This window comes from Cydia pomonella, unplaced genomic scaffold (genome assembly GCF_033807575.1).
Source record: "Cydia pomonella isolate Wapato2018A unplaced genomic scaffold, ilCydPomo1 PGA_scaffold_178, whole genome shotgun sequence".
NCBI lineage: Eukaryota > Metazoa > Arthropoda > Insecta > Lepidoptera > Tortricidae > Cydia > Cydia pomonella.
The window spans coordinates 876,447-886,410 of NW_026907820.1; the positions used below are offsets into that span (position 1 = coordinate 876,447).

Sequence of the window (9,964 nt, forward strand, 5' to 3'; positions counted from 1 at the left end):
GTAGGTAATTTCAAGATGGAAGATTAGTTAGATTGGTAGAGTTAGAACAAGTTAAGTTGGCAGCGATTTTGATGCACGTGTTATTTAAAAACTTACAATCTCATAGAAGTTTCACGTTTCAAATAACACTTGCACTTTTATGATAAAGGTATAATATTTTCGGAACCTCTCCCCCGTCTAACTATTGAGCCATGGGTCCAAAAAATATGAAAAAATCGTTAAAGTAAAGCTTCGTAAAAACTTTCATGGAAAACTATAGGTAGCGAACCTGATCGGTTAAGAGTCAAGACGTTTTTGTAAAAAGATTATTTTGACGGACAGGTAACTACGGAACCCTAGTTACTGAGCATGGCCCCAGAGTAACTAGGGTTCCGCATATCATGTGCATCCGCATAGCATGTGGATGCACTTGGCCGGTTTTTTTTTGTAATACCTACCTATGTAAAAAGCACAGCAAGCATGCGCCGGTAGGGCGCGTGCGGGCGTTTCATTTACGTTGTATTTTATTACAAGTAAAATGGATCTACGTAGGACTCACCGCCAAGCATTCACTTTACACTGCGCCGGGCGGGGGCCAGTCGCGAGCCCACCGCCAACCTGGCCGCATAGACATCGCGCAAATCGCTTACGCTCCGTAGCAATCGAAAAACGCAACTGACACTGTCGCACTAATATGGAAGAGTGATAGAGAGACACAAAGCGTTTCGTTGTCGAAGCGATAGCTATTGTCACCTTGGTTAGGCCGGCTCACTCGCGAGCTGTGTGAAGGGCATAGACGCGGACGCGCCCGCTTGGTCACTCACCCGCCCGCATCTGCCCTGTATGTGCGTCAAGCTTTATTGTTACAAATGTTTTACTTTTGTATCTTGAAATAATCTGTTTACTTACGTTTAACCCCATCTTTTAGACGGTGGTTTCACAGATCATGGCCACGGGCAGCAGAACTCCCTGCAAAATGTCAATACACATAGGTATTTATGAGATATATTCGTTAATTTTTAAACTGATCTCGTCCGAAGTACCTATTTGTTTTAAAAACCGCAACGGGAGGCACCGTAAAAACTAAAGACTGTCCTATATATTAGACTACCCTTTGCTGAAGATTTGCATTACAAATTTAAACCACCCGCCACACTTCATATTAATTATTCAAACACTTTACAACCGACTTGACATCAGCGCGATTGACAGGACTCCAAATTGGACTCCAAGTTATACTTACTTATTATTTTGTAAGGCGCATTTAGCATCATATTGCTTCTAAGACTTATGAAATTTGTATTTGGTAACCCCACCTGAAACTCGACGCTAAGTCTCGGTTGTCGGGGAGACGAGTATCGTCTACATTTTTAGTTCATTGGCCGCGATAGAAACTAGTTTACCGGTCTGGAAATACGGGAGGATCAAAGTTAAAACATTTACGATAACCAAGAAGGAGAATGGCTAGGTATTCGCCTGATTCGGTGATATTGATGATAACATGATGTGATAAATACACAAACTGCTGACAAACTGCCAGTCATAGCCATAGATCAAAAGCTGGTATTTAATTTCTAAGATATTAAGTACACATGTAAGGTAATCAATAACGAGTTTAATAAATCAACGGTAGGTATGGAGTAATATAATATATTTTAAAAGGTTTACTTGTTAATTATTACGCCTTTTGATTAAAAATTATAATTATTAAAAAGTTACAAATATGTTTTTACGTACCTAAACTTTGCTTCAAAAAAATCCTTGTTCATACCAAAAAAACTTGTTACCATCAAAGAATCTACTTTTGGGAAATTTTAACTATAAGGTTCCATCGTAATATTCATATTAATTCAAACTCTCACTTTAAGCAGGTAACGATTGTCAATGAATATGACAGAACATGACTTGTCAAAACAACTTTTTTGTGACTTTTGGTTGTGTGCATTTAGCCAGGTTTGACAATTTATCTATTGCTGGCGGCACTTCACTTGGCTTTAGTATAATTTAGAAAATATTCGTGTCGCATCTCTTTTGATTTGTATGTCAAAGGGAAGAGATGCAACACGAATATCTGTCAAATATAGCCATGTGAAGTGATAGCATGTGGGTGAGGTAACACGCTCCGATTAGCGTTTGCAGTCACGTGATACTCGGCATTATTTTAAATACTTTGATGATTTTTAATTCATTTATTATGCATATTTACTTACTTACTTACTTCACTGGCACAGTGACCCTAACAAGCTCTTGGCCTCTGACACAAGAGAGCGCCACTCTGTCATAAGCAACTTAAAAAAAGAAGTGAAATCCCTCAAAAACATTTTCATGTAAAATGTTGCCAAGACGAAACCATAAGGCTCGCACTGTCAAAAAGTTATCAGATCTCTTGTAGAGCCAAGCTTTCAATTCTACAAGGATGTTTAATAGTAAATCACCTTACTATAAAAAATCCTAAAATACGTATGTATCTGGGGGCATATTTAAAACAATCCAATATAATTGGCGAGATCAAAGCCACACGACTCCGCTAGCTCGGTCACCTAGTGAGGATATGGGACAGGAATGACAGGATCATGCTGTAGCATTTTTTGATCTACTTATACAACGTTGCATACAATACTTTTTAATACAGTTGCTCAAAAAGTGCTACTTTACGTAGCTGTTCAGCGTGCGGAAAGTTTAGTTTTCGCGAACTAGTGCTTTTCACTTTTCCAAATATTTTTTAAATTTATACTTGTTCCAATTCATGGCTCCTTATTGATGAGTGTTAATCTTAGTTCCTTTAAAAGTCGTAATGAACATAAAAACCTACTGTTAATGTAAGAATAATAAAAATATACATATTTCATATCTTATAGGGAGCGTGCATGAACTGTAGGAGGCAGCACAGGAGCCATCAGATTTTTGGCGCGAGGCGTAAATGTGATGTTTTTTGTTCCGATGTAGCCCACAAGATGGCAGAACCTACTATGCACAAGAAAACACGTGACGTGTAAATGTGAATGTTTATGGTTCCGATTCAGGCCACAAGATGGCAGACCCTCCAACGCGCACGGTCCCTATTACTAACCTCTTCATCATTATAACACGTTTACATTTTAATATTGAATATTGAAAAACCGTTCTTAATAAGTTGTCTAAATGGAACGGAATCGCTACAGAAACGCTTGTCAAAGAAGAGGCGTTTTTTTCATACTGCAAGCATGTTTTAAGTTTCCAAAGGCAACATTCGATATTTTTTTACAATTTAAATACAGGGTGATTTTTGGGTCGTGATCCAGAACCACTTTTTCTGACTCTGTAAATAATCCACATTATCACATAGTAGTATTTGGTTAAAAGAAAAGTAGATATTATATTTTGACGTAATCTCTCCATTTTCTATACCTTTAATAAAACGCTGCTAACTACATAAATGAAGGGGTTTTGTTTTGTTAAATGTGTCGCCTATAGGGACCGTGCGCGTGGGAGGGTCTGCCATCTTGTGGCCTGAATCGGAACTAGCACATGTACACGTCACGTGTTTTGTTGTGCATAGTAGGTTCTGCCATCTTGTGGGCTACATCGGAACAAAAAACATCACATTTACGCCTCGCGCCAAAAATCTGACGGCTCATGTGCTGCCTCCTACAGTTCATGCACGCTCCCTATACTTCGACTCTTAGATAACTCATAACTCATAACATCTTTATTGCTCATATATTACATTGAATACAGACCCTGTAAGGGCACAGCAATTTATTCTTATACTATAAGTACTTATACTTAAAACTAATCTTATTAATTACATTGCACAGCTATGTAGGTAAAAATAAACCTAAAAAAAAAAAAAAAAAAAACTAGCATTCTATTTTGTCGGAAAGGTATCTTCAAAAAACTCTTTTTTGATGTTTGTTATTAGTTATATATAATATATAATAATAAGTAAATATTTATTCACTATACGTACAAAATTACGCACTTAATCTTTAAGCACTTATAATTTATACAGTACAAGCCTTACTCAGTTGGGGACTAGAGTATTTTTGAAACATGCTGGGTACGCTGGGTGAGGTGGCATCTCCATACAATTTATAATCTTAAAATGCCAAATTTCGCAAAATTGTATTTAGATGACATCTGTTCTTTTCTGATTACCCTTTCTGTTTGAAAAATACTATAAGTAACAGACGTCAGAAGGTCTAGTGTAACATGAAAGCAAAATATTCGTTAACTATTCGATGACGTTAGGTGAGAAAACTACTCGGAAACTAAAAACCTATACTTTTTAGTTAACATGCGAGTGTGACATGCAACCTCAAACTCGTCCTTTACGAAAGATATAGTTGGTCAAGCAAATCTTGTCAGTAGAAAAACGCGGCAAATTTGAAAAATCGCGGGCTAGCAACACTGTGTTCGAATAATTCCAAAATCGCGTGTAATCTGTGTTTTATCTGTAGAATGTGGATCGTCCATCTTGTTTGTTTACATTCCGAATCGGTGCTAATTCAAGAGAAATTTCTGCTCCCAGCATTAAAATAAATATCAATATATTCAATAATATTGTGCATGACCATAAGCAAAGTCAAGATGCCTACAATGTAAGTGAAATCATGCTCGTTGATCTTAACCATTAGAAAATTTTGAGGTTATGATAATTACTGGAAGATCCCGGAGAATTTTTAAGATAATGTGCAGTTTTTTCTGTTTCAGGGTTAAAAGGCTTAAATAAAGATAAAACGTATGCCTAACTATATCCAATAAGACCACGAATTGTGCCCTCGAAACCGCAACTGATTCGATTGTTCCCAATATCAACAGACGAAGTCCTCAAATATTTTCAAAGGTAACTTTTTTAAACAATCTTAAGACGTTTAAGAACCTTTATTATACCTACTTTCTTTCGCAACATCTACCTAATACTTCCATATGTTTGTTGCAGGATTAAAACTCGCCCAATATAAGGCGTTCGTAAAAGTTTCTCTTCATACAAAACTTACCTACGGCGGTTTACGTACATACGTGTACAACGCAAACAAGACGAAAAATAAACTTGTTAACTAAAAAAACTAAAAAAATTGGGACAATAGTTTAGATTATTATTGTAAAAATTGTCCGTTTGTTAATCATCACGAAAATATATTATTTAGGATGATTTGTTTCATGCACTCAGCTATTGCACATGTATACCTATGGAAAATCCTAGTTTATACTTTCTCAAGTCGGTATGTACCTATTTAAGAGAAGTTTTAAGTCGCTTTACCTGTTTGTTCAATAAATTAAAATAATTTATTCAGTGTGCATAATTTTAGAAAATTATTTTAACATTTAAATCATACCTTTTATCCAGAAACAATATAACTCCATATTACTCACATGAGTGGAAGTTGTTAAGTTTCCATTGTCAAGGTATCTTTTATTAATATTTTGAGTACCTGAAATTGTGTCAGTTCCTGACAAGTCTTGAATAGACTAATGTGAAAGTTAATAAAATTTCTTAACAGCATTCTCCTGATATCTAAATGACTTTATTAAATATCTACATATAAAATATGATCTAGCCGATACATGTAAATATCTAACATTTTTAGCCTGTATAAACAGTAGTGTGAGCAAAACCTTACCAAGCTAGCATGTAAGAGTGGTCTCAGAGATATTGGAATATCTCTGTACTATAAATTAGGTAAATTGCTTTAGACTAAGTTTTATGTGTAACTACTACTATAAGAATAAATTTTGAAACTTGGAATGGAAACTTTAAACTTGAAATTACAAATTTTCAAACAGATCTGTTTTATGCTTAAGATGCAATAAGTGACTAGGTACAAAGTATTCTGATGCTTGGTTGGAGTGGACCAGTAACATTGGTAACTTAATGATATTTTTTCAATGAATGGCCTGAATTAAGTGTTAAGTAAGCTAAAGTGACCCGTATCTTAATTGCCTTGAAATTAAATGAACACCAAAATATCTGCAGTTGTGTTTTTATTTATTTTTAATCTGATATCTATATAAGTATATTGTAAAACCATTTCAAAATTACACTGGTATGTGAATGTGACATTGTTCAAGAGAAATACACTAATTTACAATTAACAAGTGGCATAATTATTTTCTTTGGGCTCCTTCAGTTTCTGAACTGATGTTAAAAACAGCTTTCTACCATGGTGCTCATGTTCTCTTTGCTCCCTATTTGTCTTCTAAGTTTGCTAAAACAGAATAAAACCATTTCAAAATGATGTAAATAGTCCAGATATTTGATATTTAATAAGCCCTGCAATTGTGACAAGAATAGTTACAGTAATACCCTACCAGGGCTACCGCTGCCAGTGATGGCTCAGGGGTTACTTACCTAGGTTTTAATATTTACCTAAATAAAACAATGGATTGTTTTATTCTAGTTAAATTCAGTAGTATAGGTACCTACTAACACTAACAGCTCGTTTGGTGTAAAAAGTACTCAAGTGCAAATGCCTGGCTTAACCTTTACATTTATTTAGCTATGACATCTTCATGTTTAAGTTGAATATATACTTATGTAGCAGATCTGCTCCTAAGCATACCAAAGGTTAAGAATGCGAGGGCTCGCCTTTTGCGTCCACCTTTTACTAAGCATACAAACCTTTATTTTAATTCAATCTATTGATATATTTTTCGATTGTACCTACCTAAATATTTCTAATTAGCTTTTGAAGGTTGCATAAAGGAGCATTTGTATTGCATTTTATCGTGATATATCTTTAATATTGAATTCCAACCGAGAAATCTGATAATATATTAAAATCCAGCTACCTGCGGAAGCAATGATTTGATTCAAACATTATTTTCTCCAGCACAGTCCGTTTGCAAATAGGTATTTTTTGATCTTATCGTATTGATTGACATCGTTTTTACTCCAGTTTAAATTGTCCCTCTCATAATAATAACAATTTCCAAATGCTTCAACAAACCGCGAGCGGCAATTTTAGTTGACGTACGAAGAGCGCGCTCAGCGGAAAAAAATATGTTTCGGTTCGATGTAGATTGCTGCTTTTCTTAGCGCAATACTGCTCTGTGAGTGTTGCCATACTTCAGTTTGCTTTACATTGCTACTGACAGACTTTGCTTGACAGACTATAGCTCATTTTGACAGTAATTTACCTTTTTCGTATGTTGGTAGAACTGGGTGGTATAGGTGGCCAAATTATGAAGTACAGCCCATGTGGGATCTTCGAGCGTATTAAGATCACCACTTAATTGGTTCGCGTTATATTTCCGTTGAATAAATGCAGTGGTCGGCAACCTTTAAGCAGCCAATGCACTTTGTTTATAATTTGCAACTTTATCACTATATCTGATAATTTATTATTATGCAAAGAGCACTCGACAATGTCAACGACGACTGACAACGACAACAATTGTCAACAAATACCTATTTTAAAGGATACAAAAAAAGTTCCCGACAGCGGCAGTACTCTCAAGTTCAAATGCCGCACGGGCTTGCGCTTGCCTTTTACTTGATAGTAATACTTTTCGATAATGAAAATCTACAATCAAGCTGTTTAAAAATATGCACCCTTTCTTCGTGGTTCGCGATACTTATATAGTAAATCTGAATAGACCATAGATTAAGTACAGATACAATTATAATATGTTAACGGCACCAATCATGGAACATTTAAGAGAAAATTTGGAGTGTTTTTGTAATTTCACCGACACCTGTAAAATTTCTACCGCTTTACGCTTTAAAAGTTGAATGTCCAATTCGTCCTTTATGTTTTCTATGTATTTAATGAAAGCTACTGCAATTGGTTTCAATATTATTAACCAATAAAAACTGTGGTTAATGTGGCGCCATTAATTTTCAAAATAACAAATATCAATGAAAAATTAAACTTAAGCAGCTCTTTGGCTCTTGTTTATGGTAAAATGTTGCCAGCGATTAAAAACTGATGGTAAATACTTGTTTTACAGGATTTGTCTATACCATTCCATTACTAGTGCCTGTTCCATTATAGGGGTGTTTACTATATGTAGTACTACGAACAAAATCGATGTTTGTAAGCGCGAGGCCACGAATCATGTTGTCCCTGTCATGTCATGTTATGTCATGATCATTTGCGTTCCGAACGCGCCGACTTGAGAGACGTAGACCTGATATAAATTTTATATACAAAATAACCAGGAAGGTTCGCTGGCCGCCTGTTGCCGACCCCTGAACAAGAATATTATGTATCCGTTTTCAAACGCGCTAACTGCGGGCGAGTGTAAATTCAAATATGACATTCGTAAACGTTTCGAAACCTAAACTCAATAGTTAAATTAGTCACTCGAGAGTTGTCGAGTGAAATGTTGCGTTTGGAGTTTCGCCCTCAGGTGGCAATTCCATTTTTTACATTTTCTAACATTTATGAAATATTTACTATTAAATTGTCTCTAGTTTTGTTCTGAAATTTGGCTTAAAGTGTTTTAAAGTACAATAAAATCAAGAATCTGACACTATTCGTTAGGACTGACAAAACCTATGCTGGCGCCATCTGTAAAATACTTCGACCGGTCAACCCCATTTAACGTACAGTAAGAAAAAGTTCAGACGTACGAGGCCACGGCATGTCGCATTTGCTGCTGTCAGAGAGGAGTGATGTTGTATCTCGATTTTAACCAATTTTTGAGGAAAGCAAGAAAACGTAATTTGTAGGTATTTCGTCTAAAATATATCATCTGTTTATGCCATTGTACTAAGGGCGATAATATTCAGTTTAAGCAGAGCTTACTTTTTGATATTTTTAGATGTTAAACTTTGTACAGGCAAAAATAGTTTTCTGTGTAGATTACTGCATTCTACACAAATTCAAGTATCTCTTGTTTAGCTTTGAAATAGCAAGCACTTTATCTTCTTAAATACTTCACATATTTGGTTCTTCACTCAATAACTTTTCCAATTTTCATGCCACTCTGAAGAAAATGGTATCAAATGAAAGCTAACCGTAAAACATATTTTTATTTTTCTTATTACACTGTTTGACAAAAATCATTTGAAAAAAATTCCTTGTCTTTTAAAAAACTGCCATCCTCTGACCTTCTGACACATGTGAATTGGTACCTATTTCATTGAATTTATTACATTCTAGAAATTATTATGTGACATGATGACACATTCCTTCAGCAAACCCGTTTTAAGTCCTCGTGGATGGGTGGTGCAGGATCATGCTTACGAACTTTACTGTTCTTATAGTCCCATTTGACAGACGTGTTCGATAGGAATGAGGCTGGTACGTGGTGAGAGCTCGAGAGTCCATAAAAATCTCACACAGGTCGACCTAGTCCCAAATTCAGAAAAAACTTGTGCTTGGGGTATTAGGCGACGATACACAGACTTGTATAGATAAATTCATACTTAGGTGCATAGATAACATCCATAACTCGGGAACAAATATTCGTGATGAACACACAAATAATTGCCCATACCGGGACTTCAACCTGGGACCTCTTGCTTTGTAAGCAGGGTCACTACCGTCTAGGCTAGGAGACAGTTGAATTAGACTTTAATTGACCGGTTTTATATTATTTTTATGGAGCTCCCGATATTATTAAAACAATATAAAAGGTAATCATGGTTTATATCCCGGTCAATTTAAGTCTAGTGAAACTAACCGTGACCGTTAAATTACTTATATCGGAAGTTTCGTAGTAACAATATAATTAGATCTCTACATTCCGTATTACCTATTTTTTATATAGCCGTATCGATCTAAAACTTTGCTTTGGTATATATTGTTTACCTTTACCATCGATGAAAATACAATAGAAATAGAGGTATACCTAATAAAGGTAATCGGTGGATCTATTCGGTTGCTATTTTTTTTTTTCACAATCCATAACTCCCGCGGGAACAATATAGGCCTTTCTCCTTCAGTACGCCAGCATGAAATAAGATCTTTTTCGAGCAAGTGTGATGAAAATGAAAATTATACATAATGTATGTGATGTGTACCTATGTGAAACACCATGGATTACCGTGTTGCAA

General features: G+C 35.5%; 1 long non-coding RNA gene across 1 annotated transcript; it reads left to right on the forward strand.

Annotated features, from left to right (window-relative positions):
• The first annotated feature begins 4,304 nt into the window (after positions 1–4,304).
• On the forward strand, positions 4,305–5,016 carry LOC133533535 (uncharacterized). The gene is made up of 3 exons (XR_009801895.1): positions 4,305–4,559; positions 4,672–4,804; positions 4,901–5,016. It is a non-coding gene; the product is annotated as an uncharacterized LOC133533535 (long non-coding RNA).
• The last annotated feature ends 4,948 nt before the right edge of the window (positions 5,017–9,964 follow it).